General features: G+C 38.7%; 1 non-coding gene and 1 pseudogene across 1 annotated transcript; one reads left to right on the top strand and one right to left on the bottom strand.

The window, feature by feature from the left end:
* Nucleotides 1–4,970: 4,970 nt before the first annotated feature.
* Nucleotides 4,971–5,069, top strand: LOC141620399 (small nucleolar RNA R71; annotated as a pseudogene).
* Nucleotides 5,070–14,101: 9,032 nt separating this feature from the next.
* LOC141621037 (small nucleolar RNA R71) lies at nucleotides 14,102–14,208 on the bottom strand. Its single transcript, XR_012532089.1, has one exon. It is a non-coding gene; the product is annotated as a small nucleolar RNA R71 (small nucleolar RNA).
* Nucleotides 14,209–14,563: the final 355 nt, after the last annotated feature.

Below are 14,563 nucleotides of genomic sequence, written 5' to 3'. Positions count from 1 at the left end.
CCTTAATCATGCGCCTACTTTGGTTCTCAAGCCAAAATTCAACATATCTTCGAGTTTCTATCTTATACTCCTTTAAAGAGCTAATGAACTCCAAAGTAAGGGAGGGGTAATTCAATTCATCCATCTCAAACAAGTTAGATAACCCCATAGACTCGAAGAATGCTCTAGTTTGATCAAGCACTCCTAACTTTCCTAAAGTAGCTTGGCAAACAAATTTGGTGGCAAGGACTTTCTTTTTGCTAAGGGATTCGAATGCATTTCTGTGATCATTAGTAAGGAAAGTTACCTCCGGATAGTCTTTGAGTTGCTCGACCTCCGGTGTTGTAGTGGCAACCTCCATAATGGCCTCAATAGGCTCTCTTGCTTTCTCTCTTGCTTGTTCAACTGCTTGTTCAACCACCACCAATGCCTTAGATGCTAGAACTTTTTACTTCTTTGAAAGATTTTGGGATTTTAATGCTTGAGTGTTTCCCTTGGTTCTTGGCATGTTGATTCTTCCTTTGAATTGATGTTAACAAACCTTTGATATGCTTGAATGCCCTTCCTTTCTTCCAACTTCAATCAATTTCTCAATCGATTTGGGGATTTTCGAAATTATGCGAACCATAGGAAATTTTTGATTGATTTGGTAAGATTTTGATGTTTGAAGGTTTAAGTGTTGACAAAGGAGTGATTTGATTTGAATTTGAGCAAGTTTGAAATGATTTTTGATGAATTTGGTTGAGTATTGTGGGTTTTTGATGATTAGGTTGAGTGTTGTAGTGAGGGACATGTGTTTGTACGTGTTTGTAAATGGGGAAGATAGAAATGAGGAATAAAAGGGTGTATCCCGTGTTTTAATAGAGTAGCATGTAGGGACGTGCGTCCTGTTGAAGTTTGTGTCGTCAACAATAGTGCGATCACATTATTGAAACTCATGATAAGAGTACGTGTAGGGATGATTCATTTATATATGTCAACTGATCAACATTAATCGGTAATGATGGCTAACTAGAGTTTGACAATAATGTCATTTGACGGTGGTGATCAGTTGATCCCTTAAGGTCACACCTAAAGGACGATTCCCTTAATAGATAATTTAATTAATTGTATATCGATACAGATTAATTGATTCCTTATAATTGAACAATTTACATCTATGAAAGAGGATATATATATCTTATTGTAATTCGATTAAATAAGATTCGATTTAGTAATTAAAATGTTATATTACTAAAATTTGTTTATGAAACAATTAAGAGAGAATGGTTAATCTTAATTACAAAGTGTTGTAGATTATATTAACATGATCCATTTTATGATATGTAATTGTGAGTTACCATTTAATTAGTTAAAATTTGATTTGTCCGTTTTGTGAATAACATTTAATTTGTTAAATGTAAATTAGTGAGACTAATAACATGTGAGTTGTCACATGTCACACAACATTACAAAATGACAATTGACAAAAAATAAAATGGGTGTACACATTATGGATGGACCGAAATAATAGGTATTTTATGGTTATTGTAAAATGTTTTTAAATTGTTTTAAAAGCATAATCATGACCTAATCATACACAACTTTTACCCTACACATTTTGGTAAGAGAAAAAGAAAAAGGTGAAGGCCATGCATTGGCCTTGTGAGGCTTCCCAAACCGGCACACCCTTAGACAAATAAGAAAATTGGTTTTCTTATTTTTGATAATTCATTCATCTCTTTTTCTCCCCCTCTCTCCTTCTTCCTTTTCTCTCTAAAATAAGTTTTGGATCAAAATTGTTCAAATAAGAAATCTAATAAAATCATTCTACATTACTATAGTAGTAATATCGTTTTTATTAGATTAATATAAGGTTACTAATTATATTACCTAGTTAGTAATTTAATTAGTTTTAAGGGTTTGTCTTGGTGCAACTTAGAGGAGGTATTCCAATATGAATACTTGAAGTTTTGGAGGATCATCCATTTACTAATAGCTCAAGATCTAGAAGAGAAGGAGTCTCTTGTGGTGCCCTATTTCGAGCCATACAACAATGTAAGGAGAATTGATTTTTTTCTTAATCGTCTTATTTTGTATAATTTTATTTTGCATGCAACTAGATCCATGAGATAAATTAATGAGTAATTTATAAAATCTATTAAATAAGTTTAATAGGGGTTTTAGAAACTTTCACGTCCTGGGTTCGGGACGGGCGGATTATGCTTCAAGATTTTCAATTGCACTTTAGGGACGCCCGACCTGGCATCAGCTCGAGCGGGCTGAGCACTGGGACGCTCGTCCTGGTTCCAGCTTGAGCGGACTGCAGTGCAGTCCTTTGTTTCTTTGCTCCAAACCCCATGAGCTAAGGTCAACTCATGGGGATCCCTTTTCAGCTATTTTTTATCCTTCATTTCCTATCTTTCCATCATTGGGTTGCACTCCATAGGCTTGGCTAGGCTAAGCAATTTCTTCCCCACACTTGATCATCATACACTACACATTGCAAAAACATTTAAAAATCCTCCCTCACTTTCTCTTATGTCACAAAATTCCTATTACAAAGCATATAAGATGTAATGCAAAAATAATGGAATGCACAAATTAAATGAAATGCAAGTTTAGAGGTTAGCATATTTACAAATGGTGGTTTAGGGAGGACTCCACCAAACTCTCCTTCATTTGAGAGGTGTCAAGGGGGTAAAGCACGGGCGTTGTTGATGTTGCTCAACGCCTTATAGAAGTAATCGAAGGCTTGCTCACTTTCATGGTAGAAGTCTTGTGTAGACCTCGGTACATAGTTGCTTCCACTAGTGTAGGAACCCGAGTCAATATTATGGTGACATGGGGCTATGAAGCCTTGATCTAGGGTCATCACGTTTCCAATGTAAGGATTAACCAATCCATCAAATTCATTATCCCATAGACCATTTACTTCCTTTGCTTATTCCCCCATGTTGAGAGGATTATGTGTTGGCAAGAGCAACTCCTCTTTCTTGTTGTCATGGCTAAGGAGGCCTTCATTTATACTTGTCATGATGGATGAGACTTTCAAGCTCTCATTCTTGTTCTGAATAATCTCATGATCTCCGAATAGAGCCACTTTAATATCGTCTACTTCTTTCTTCCAATTGGGCGGTGTTTCCTTGCCCTCCTTGTTATAATTTTCCTATTCGACTTGGCCTTTGAATGGGGATTCCACTTTCTTCTTTTCACCTTCTCGGCTATAATGATCAACCATAAAGCATGGTTCGTGCTAGTTGGGAGCTCTCATAGTATTTTCAAGATTAAAGGTGATTATTTCGTCACCAACTTGAAGTGTGAGCATCCCGTGCTTTACGTCAATCACCGCTCCTGCAGTGTGTAAGAACGGTCTTCCTAGAATGATTGGTATATTGGAATCTTCCTCCATGTCAACGATAACAAAGTCCACTGGTATAAAAAACTTTCCAATTCTCACGGGTACATCTTCCCATACCCCAAGTAGTTTCTTTGTTGTTCGGTCCGCCATTTGTAGAGTCATATTAGTGCACTTATGTTCTCCTATCCCTAGCCTTTCGCATACCGAGTACGGCATGACACTCACACTTAAACCTAGGTCACATAGTGCTTTGTTGATTATGGTATCGCCTATGGTACATAGAATGGAGAAGCTTCCTGGATCTTTGAGTTTAGGTGGGGAATTTCCTTGAACTATTGCACTACTTATCTTTGGGAATGTGATAGTTTCCAAATTCCTAATGGACTTCTTCTTGGTAAGGATGTTTTTCATGTATTTTGCATAGGCCGGCACATTGTTGATCAACTCTGTAAATGGGATGGAAACCTCTAAGTTCTTCACAATCTCCATGAATTTCCCAAGTTGGTCATCAAGCTTGGGCTTGGCTTGGCGACTTGGAAACGGAAGTCTAATCACAATAGGTTCTCTTTCAACCTCTTTGGCCTTTTCTTCATTTCTCTTCTTCAATGATTCATTGGTAGTTGGTTCCACTACCCTAGAATTTCTCCTCAATGGTTCCAACTCCTTCCTTTGTTCTATCACATCTCTTGGCTTAACACTTTCCTCAATAACATCCTATTCAATCGGCTCCTTTGGTCCCTCATATTGTGTACCACTCCTTAAGTGAATGACATTGATGGTTTCATGCTTTGTAGGAGGATTACCTTGGGGACGTAATTGTCCTTTTTGTCTTTGGGAACTCGAAGAGGCCAATTGGGTCATTTGTGTTTCCAACATCTTGGTATGAGCAAAGACGATATTGTTGATGGTAGTGTCTTTGGCTTGGCTATCTCTTTGCATTTGAGTGAAGAAGTCTTGTTGGTTCTTTTTCATTTGAAGGACCGCTTTTTGAACATCAAAAGCTTGGTCATTGGTTTGATTATAAGAGGGTTGGTTTTGTAATCCTTGGTTTTGGTTGAAAAAGGGTCTTTGAGCAGGATTTCTCATTGGAGGTGGGGTGTATGTTGGTTGAGGATTTTGAACATTTTGGCTTTTATATGAGAAGTTTGGATGAAATTGGGTGTTTTCATTGTAAAAGTTGGAGTAATGGGCGTCATTCTTGTATGCTTGGAAAGCATTAACTTGCTCATTTGTGCCCCTACACTCTTGTTGATCATGTCCTAAAGTTACACAATTCTCACATACTCCATTTGGAATAGAAGATGTTGACACCATGGCATTGACTTGTTGATGTTGCTTGGGTGATTGAGAGGCCTCATTCATCTTGGCTATGGCCTTGTCAAATTTGTAGTTCATTGTGTTAATATGGGAGCATAATTGGGCACCCAAATCGGCACTCAATTGTGTGACGGAGTTAACTTCATGTCTCCCTCCCCTAGTAGCTTTTCTTGGCCTACTATATTGAGAGTTGTGAACCGCCATCTCCTCTATCTTGGCCCAAGTTTGGTTATCATCTGCCACGGTGAATCTTCCATTAGATCCCATGTTGAGTATATTCCTTGAGTCTTCATACAACCCATTCCAAAATTGTTGGACTAAAAACCATTCGGTTAACCCATGATGAGGACAAGAGCGACATGTATCTTTGAGTCTTTCCCATGCCTCATATAGAGACTCTTCATCTCTTTGCTTGAACCCGGTGATTTGGGCTCTTAACATATTGGTTTTCTCCGAAGGGTAAAAATTATTGTAAAAGGCAAGTGCTAACTTCTTCCATGAATCGATTCCAAGAGTGGCCTTGTCTAAGCTCTTCAACCATTGCTTCAGGGTTCCAATCAAGGAAAAAGGGAACAATACCCATCGAATTTGATATTGTTATGTGTTACCTCCATTTAGGAAATTGCATCAGAATGGTCAAAAAAAGTCTCCATATGTAGATGAGGATCCTCACTAGGCATCCCTCCAATTGACTTCATTCGACTAATTGTATGAATGCGGATTTGGCAATGAAATTACCGGTCAAGTTGGGTGGTATTGGAGTACCATTAGGTAGGTTCTCCTCGGTTGGTACGGAATGAGATGAGAATTTAGGCATTGTAGGTTGATTTTGTGGTTGGTTTGGAATTGGGTTATCCTCTCCTTGTCTTGCAAAAGGGTTGGTATACTCAACACTATCCGTTTGGATGATACCAATGTCCACCAGTTCTCCAATACCTACAATTGTCGAAGTACCTCTAACGGCTCTTCTAATATTTGTCAAAGTTCTCTCGATTTCGGGATCAATAGGCAAAAGACCGCCTTGTGATCTCCTAGACATGCAAGAATCAAACAACTAGAAAACAATTAAAACTACCTTGAGGAGATTGACTTCCCCAAGGTTAAGAAAGACACAACTAAAAACAACAAAAGATAACAACTCAATTGAATACCGTCCGTGGCAACGGCGCCATTTTGATGGGACGTATCGTCTATGCTTTCAAACAATATTTATATTCGCAACAAAAGACTCTTAGTAGAGCGGTAAGTAGAGGTCGGATCCCAAGGGACGGGTATTATATTGACTTATCGGTTGTAAATAGCTATGCCTTAGTATCACAATTTGGGTTGAGGTTGAGATTTGAAATCTAAACTACTTAACAAAGGAAAATTAAATAAATGAAAGCAAAGCAAAGTAAGCAAATAGAGTTTGTAAACAATCGATTAAAGACACTAGGGTGTCATGGGTTCATAGAGGAATCATGATGAGATCACATAAATAAGTTACATAGATGCAAGCAATTTTTGTTGTAATGGAATCGAGTTAGTTTATATCTTAAAATTCCTAGGGAGACTTAGGTCTCGGAGCCGAGTCGATCACAACTTTACAACACCTACATCGAATTGATTCTCCCTATTCAACTATATGCATGGTCTAACAAGCCTTGAGTTAGTTTATGTCTTACAAGTCTTGTTGAAAGGATAAGAGAATCATGCTAGGTTTTCAATCAAGCATTTCATCAAGCATAACAAGTGCATAAGTTGAAACTACAACAATCAAGCATTCATATGAACTTATTAAGTATAGATCTACCCCATGATTAACTCCCCTAATCCCCCACTAACCCTAGTTAGGGAACTACTCACTCATTATCATGGAAAACATGTTAACAATGGAGTCAATCATCTTAACAAGTATAAGCATCATGGAAGAGTAAAACAATAAGTAATAATTAAGTAAGGAGTAAAGAAATTATACCAATCTTAAGATTAATAAATGAAAAGGAAAGAATAATAAAAGAAAACTTTGATTGATGATGAAGAGTTGTCAATTCTCCAATAAAAACCCAAATAATCTTCAATTACCCAACTAGATCTAAGAATTCTTGAACAATAAATAAAGAAGGATTAAAGTATAATTAAGCTAGTTGGTGTCTAATCTCTAATTTTCCTTCCTTACTAATCTCCTCTGACAAGGGAGTATTTATACTAAGTACAAGTATTAGGTTAACTAAGGACTTAAATGACGATTGCCCCTTAAATGAAGTTTATAGCCTTGCAAGTCGTAGCTTGGGACGCACGACCTGGCTCTAGTGGACGCCCATCGTGTACTGAGGGATGCCCATCCTGCTTTGGCGACGCCCGTCCTGTCTCTGGGACGCCCGTCCTGAAGGGCAGTTTCGCTACCTATTTCATTTGGCTACTCCCTAACTCGTGGGGATCCTTTCACTACTACGAAAACGCGGGATATTGATGGCAAAAATCCGTTAGTAATTCCGTTTCCTGACGGAATTTCCGTCAGGAACGCGCATCGGCGATTTTTGTCCCTAAATCACTGTCCTGACAGAATTTCCGTTAGTAAAAGAGGATTACTGACGGAAAAACAGTCGTCCAGTATTAGCACATGACTGACGGAATTTCCGTCAGTACACGTGAATAGTGACAATTTTTCCGTCAGGACTGTGACACGTGGCAATATTGGCGGTTTAATTGAAAATATGAAAATTTGGGCCTCTGACGGAAATTTCGTCAGGAAAGTCAACATAGTTTTTACTTTCCTGGCGGAATTTCCGTCAGGACTGTGACACGTGGCAGTGAAGGCGGATTAACTAAAAATTCGAAATTTTGTACCCCTGGCGGAAATTCCGTCAGTAAAGTCAACTGAGGTTTGACTTTCCTGACGGAATTTATGTCAGGATTATTTAATGCAGTGGCTTGAAACAGCAGCTTGCTGCCCAGCCACGATGCCTATTTGCATCATTTCAAATACAACCAACACCTGCAAAACACATACGACAGCCAAGTGGGAATCCATTTTCACGTCGACCGCAATTGCGGGAATCAAGAGAGGTAACAAAAAAAAATTGAACGCAATTGGAAAAACAATTTTTTTACATAAAAAGTCGGTCAAATTCATACATTGTCTTACTAATTAAACACAAATCACCAATGTTTTTTCATACTCCCTACTAGACGACAATACTAACCTAAAGGCTTTAAGCTAGCTAAAGGCTCAACAAAACTACCACCTCTAAACCTGTGTCCGTCATCGGCAAAGTCGTCTCTACCATGTGGATTGAAACGTGAGCACGTGTTTGGGGGTTGAGATGACTGCATATCAGCCCAAGCCTTTTGCATTGCTGTCATTTGTTCCGCCTATTGACGAACAATTTCTTCAAGAGCTAGTCGAGCGGCTCGCTCATCATTCATTCGGGTGGAAAGCTGTGAAATCATTCTAGGAGCATAAGAGAAAGATCGTCGACCACTTTTGTTAGAAGGAGGATCATACCACACTTCGGCCCCCTTTTCTCCGGTCCCAAATAGTCGGTTCTTCCTATCAAAGCCCTTGACAGCCTTGTAGTACGACCGGATCTCGTATGGAGACTGTCCAGGTGGCAATGGTTGGCTCATCTCCTCCTTGTAAGCACTCTGAAAACAGAGACAAAACCATCGAAATGATATATATATATATATATATATATATATATATATATATATATATATATATATATATATATATATATATATATATATATATATATATATATATATATATATATATATATATATATATATATATATATACTCACGTGACACTTATCACTTTCGCCGTTTCATTTCTCTCTACTTCTCAACAGCTATAACTTTATTCATCTTCCTCATCTTCAAACGTCCATTACTCCAAACAAATCGACAATCAATTCATCAAATTATAACTGTAACTATATCAATTATGATTGTTAATTGTTAATTAATTTATTAATTTAAGTTAAATTACAATTATGATTACAACTCGAAGAAAACTATGATTCAAGTTCCGAAAACGATTACTCGCATTCAAGATCATCGTCAGTGATGCGTGTCTTTTATATGATGTTTTACATCCCATTTTACACGAATTTCAGAGCTCATTCATGTAGTTTATGCTACATTTCTCCCCATTTCCGTCTACTTCCGTGTTTTTGTACACTATTGCAGAAATGTGAAGAATCCAGCGGAAATCGAGCTAAATCCGTCCCCGAGTATCCTGCATTGCATTTGACGTGAAATATTTGCTTAAGGAACGAGCTTGGTGCGCAATCCAAGGCCCAAAAGACAAATCCAAGAGATTATAAAAGTCAAGTAGCAGCTAAAGCAGTCGATCGACCACTACCTTCAGTCGATCGACCAAATCACGGTTCGAAGCTCTTTATCAGACATTGAAGAGCGATCGATCGACTGCCATGCTTAGTCGATCGACCAAGCTGCTATCCCAGACGAGAATTAAAAGATCGAGGAACTTGAAGCCCATTATGTTTAGGTTTTGATAATAAGCGTTACGTATGTGTGGACAAGGCCCTCGGGAACTGCGTCCGCGGGATCACAGGCATAATCGACTCGAGGTTCTTTCGAATCGAATTAAGACAAATTAGAGTCGCCACCAAGTTTTATGGGAACTTGGAACCGTTCAAGTCAACTTTACACCTTTCATCGAAAAGCATAAAGCCAATCGACTACGAGTGATTAAAGATAAAGACTTGTACCCTATATCACTCGATTTGAATGACTCTCGTAATCCAATGGTATTTAGACGGATCCACAAACCATAGATCTTGAGTAAGGGGTGAGGGTACTTGTTAGGAAGCCTATAAGGACACCTAACCCCGCCCGTCGATAACGGCTCTACTAAGTCAAGTGTCGGATTTCAAACAAGGTCATAGCTACTACGATATATGATATGCAAACATCGTTTTCAAAACCCTAACATGTGAAGTTTCTATGTCGATTTAGATGCAACTAAACTAACTTTATCAAAGTTGTAATTTAGCATGTGGGTTGATTGATCTAACAACATATAAACGAAACAAACAAGGCTTAGGGGGAATGGGGGAGTCGTTGGGATCTACCCTATTACAACCCAGGCATTTTATGCCGACGCAACGATAAATTAAAGATACAACTCGATCTAAAATACAATGCTATACACAAAACCGTACATGATACATTACACGGCCAATTCAGCCTAGGGAAACGTGCACAAGGGGAGTGGCCCACGGCTTACATGACTCACGGCCTTGGGTCACTCCTCGTAATGCGTGCTTTCGCTTAATCTTATCGAATTAGACATTGGGTCACACACCAAAGCATGCATTAGCATAAATCGGGCCATGTTGCTTTAATCAACATGCGATTTACTACGCTCTTACATGCATTGGGGCACAACCATCTAACCAAACAAGACTAAGGTTTTTGAAGAAGTTTTGACTCGATAAAAGTAAAACAAACTTGAAAATTACAACTCGATGAACAAACTATAAATTACAAGCTACGAAACGACAAAGAACAAATGATATAAAACAAACGAAACAAGAAAAGGCACGGCCACCCTCACGGCCTAAAGCCACGTCCACCCTATTTCCCAAGTTAAATTCATTAGGTTAGATAGATTTGCGAAGCGATGCGGGATGTACATTAGAAAACGATGATAAAGGAGGTCAGAAAGCTTTGCCTAAAACCGGGTGCTCTACACGGCCTAAAGGGTCGAATTAGGTCAAGTTCGCTAATTAATTTAACTCATCGAGTATTAATAATAAGGTGCTAATCACGCACTCTTATACTAGCGAGAAATTATGTGAAAGAGAAAGATGCATTCAATTAAGTTACAGAATTGTTAATCGGTTTTTAAAGCTACGTCGATGCCACCTAACGTGTCTAATTAGGTTATTAAATTGATCTAATGTCATATAAATGAGTCATATGTTAACAATCAGAGGTCGAACTAACATGTGAATGGTCCTTGGGTAGGTCGAATTAAACGAAACAAGAGAGGGGTCAAAAGCGAAGAGTGAAGTTAGAATTCGTTTTATTAATGCCCTACCTTGAACACGAGGATATGTAAATGAGACGGGGGATACGACCGACTGATGTAGCGGATTTCTTTCCCATCTCAAGTCAACGCGGGTGTTCGTGGTGGTACTTTAACTCATACTCGGACTAAACTAGTTTCATAGTTAACGAAAACAAACGATAAACAAACGATAAACAAAGTAAAAACAAACTATAAAAAAACAAACATAAAATAACGAAATAAAAGGGAGAAGAGAAGGATTTGATGCACCCTCAACCTACAAGTATCGTTGACACCGTCTTGGGTCGTAATCGATGGTAGATTTTATCTCGAGAGGCCGTCGTCGACGAAGGAACAAAGCAACAAACACGTTTTTTGCAAATCTGGACAGCAACTTTCAAACTGCAATTTCTCACTCGTTTCACGGTGAAAATTAGATTTAAAAGATGTTTTGAAAACTAGAAAGAGAGGAGAACAAAGATCTTAAAACAATCCCTGCTCGTTTTGAATTATTGGGCACGAAAAATGAGCACAAACAGAATTGGACAGACAGGAAAAGCCGCGAAAACAGAGTGTATGTCACTCTGTTTTTCGAGGGGATTCGTGTACTCTCAAGGGCAATTTGGCTCGTGAATCTTTATCTAAGATGTAGATGTATGTTGTGTGTTTAATTAGGAACAATAAACTCGAATTTTGATGGAGGTTTGAGGGGAGAACGAAGGGTTCCCAAGAGGACACACAAACTGATTCTCAGTTTTGTAAGTCGGTTTTGTCGAGGGTTTTTGAGAGGCAATTAGGGTTTGTTTCTGGAGTTTAAAGCTTGTAAGTGACGGTAGTATGTATGGAGAACTTAGAGGAATGAATGTATGGTGAAGGGGGGGGGGGGTATTTATAAGGAGTTAAAGTAGGGTAAAAGGGAGCCATAAGCAGTCGGGCTCGGTTTGCATAGCTGCTGCCCATCAGCTATTCGTGGGGTTTTTTAGGGTTTGTATGGGGGGTTTTCTTGGTGTTTAAGCTAAGGTAATATGGGTAGGATACTAGGGTATGGGTTAGGGTTAATGGGCACGGGTTTTGGTGGTATTTGGAGCGGGTTTTGGGCTCGGGATTTAGCACGCAAAACAGGGGGGCTGCTCGTGTTTTTTATGCGGGTTGTTGGGAGTGTTTGGGACGGATTTGGGCCGTGGTTAAGGGGGTTCGAACTGGGGTTGGATGGGTAGAGGCTTAGGTTGGTTAGTGTACTCGAGATTCGTGCCAACTCGTAAAGAAAACGGGCTCAAAAACCGAGTTATAATCGAGCTCCAAAACGCGTGTTTAAAACGAGTTTTTTCGGTTTTTAAATCGATTTTTCAAATCGATTTAACCCATTAAAATAAATGATTTTCAAATCAAATACACACATAAAATGATTTTTCAAATCAATTATTCATTTTATTTTCAATAAAATAAACTTGAGAAAATAAATTCACAATAAAGCAATAAAATGAATTCACTTTGAAAAAAAACATTTAATTTAAATATCATTTAAATTAATAAAATACTCCGTCGACAACGCTCATTCTACATCGTAAAACGAACCCAAATAATGACAATGACAACTAAAGAATACATGTGTCCTATCATCATCGGGTGTTTGTCGGGTTCTCTATAAATTCCAATATCGACGGATATGGGTATCTACAGTATGTTTGCTATATAACGTAACCTAGAACTTCAGATACAGGCATCGAGTTTTGATCCGATTTCTATCTAAGTTTTTACACAGTAACATTCAGTTTTTATTAGGGTTCGGAATATTGTTTTAGCATTGGATTTCGTTCTTATTCTTAATCGTTTCTCTGCAATCTCGGTATTGTTCTGCCTTATTTGAATTCACTCCTATTTCGTTATTAGTATAGAATTGCTAGTTAGGTTCCCCAAACTGTTTTATCGCTTTATGTTAATTGTTTATTCTACTATTTTTAGCATGAATTCAGTAATCTTTATCGTCAATATTATTGTTATTTTTGCCATAGCCATGAGTAGCTAAATCAATTGTGCTAGGATGTAGGGGAATTATGGTGTAGGCGGCGTAGTATTAATTTGGACTGAAATCGCGTGTCAGTCGATCGACTGCCATACCTGGTCGATCAACTGACCATGTGAGGTTACCTTTCGTTTTAATTGATTTTAATGTTGTATTTAACGAATCGAATGCATGCGACCAGTTAGATGCTTAATTTATGACTGACCCATTAGATCGAGAGATAGGGACAGTTATTAGATCACCAATTAAAATGACTAAACTATGCTGAGATCGAAAGATAGGTAAAGTTTAGATTATCAGTCACTTTTCAGGACGAAAGTCAGTATTAGTGATATTAGGGACTTATAGCGAGATCGAAAGATGCTATCTGTTAAGAGTGGACCGAGAGGACCTCTTGTTTTCCCGCCTCATGTGTTTGATTTAGACCGACTTAGTTTGCTGCCGCCGAAACTATAGTGAACCGACCATCCTAGTACCCTTCGTTATATTTGTTTTAATATATTTCTTTAGTTTAATTTTTATTGCTGTTAGCTACAGACAAAATCAATTCAACCCCCACATTTGTTACCTTAGACTGAATTAGACAATTATTAATTACATTCGCCTCCTTGTGGTTCGACCCTGTTACCACTAGCCTAGGTTAGTTTTAATAGGAATTATAAATATTATTTTTGGTACTCACAACGACGGGTATCAAATTTTGGCGCCGTTGCCGGGGAGGCAATTGTTTTAATTTTTAGTTGTTTTTATTTAGTCTTTCTTTAGTTTAAGGGACTTCCGTTCCTTAAACTTTTCTTATATTCTTTTTGTAGTTTCTTCTTATGCGCAGGTCACAGGGTGGTGAACTAGTACCATTCAATCCGGAGATCGAGAAATCCTTGCGCGAGTTGAGACGATCACAAAGGGTATTACCGACAGAGGAAGAGCTGAGTACTCTGTCAAGCTACTACGAGAACGCTTTGTTCGAGGAAGATCCACCTAATCTCCTATTTCAATTTCTTCAGCTGAGACAGTCACTTATCCAGAAATTCCAGTCATGGCTGAAGAAGCAACCATTGCTAGTCACTCAGAGTCGACAGCTGCGAATCTCTACAAAGGATTCGAACTACCTGGGGAGGCGAGAAAATTTGAGCCAAAGCCTTCCTATATTAACCTGGTTGAGAGAAACCAGTTTGGGGGAGCTGCAAATGAAGATGCAACCAAGCACATGGAGATTTTTATTGATTATTGCTGCTCTATACCCCCGCCGGCCGGTGTGAACCAAAATCAGATCAAGGAGACCATGTTCATTTTCTCTCTTCGTGACGCTGCAAGAGAGTGGTATAGAGATCTGGACCGAGCCACTCATGGGATCACCGACTGGAATTCCTTAGCCCTGGCATTCTACAAAAAGTACTTCTCTGCCTTGAAGACGAATGCCATTAGAGCTCAGATCACGAGCTTTAAACAGGGGCCTGATGAGAACTTCCATGAAGCATGGGTCCATTTCAAGAAACTGGTGCGAACCATACCGCACCATGGGTTCGAAAAATGGAGTCTTTACAACCAGTTCTATAATGGGCTATATGACGATCAGAGGGCTATTTTGGATGCTGCAGCCAATGGCCGATTTTCTGAGAACATGGGAGAGACTAAGAGGTGGAAGATCATCGATAATTTGGCCACTCATAAGGCTGAATATGGGAATTCGAGAGAAAACCAAAGGAGAGCTGATGAATCTTCCTCTGTTGCTGCACTAGAAGCTCTCCTTTGCAAGGTTTGACAAATATGAGTTGGGAGGAGCTTCTAAAGGAGGGATGTACCATGTTAACTTATTTGTTTCGGACGGTCATTTCGTCTGTAGAAGATGTGGAGCTGAGGGGCATATCTCAGAGAATTG

The sequence above is a fragment of the Silene latifolia genome, chromosome 1 (assembly GCF_048544455.1).
Source record: "Silene latifolia isolate original U9 population chromosome 1, ASM4854445v1, whole genome shotgun sequence".
In the NCBI taxonomy this organism is placed as follows: domain Eukaryota; kingdom Viridiplantae; phylum Streptophyta; class Magnoliopsida; order Caryophyllales; family Caryophyllaceae; genus Silene; species Silene latifolia.
Note: the sequence above shows the minus strand (reverse complement) of the source record. Positions and strands in the feature narration are given on the sequence as shown.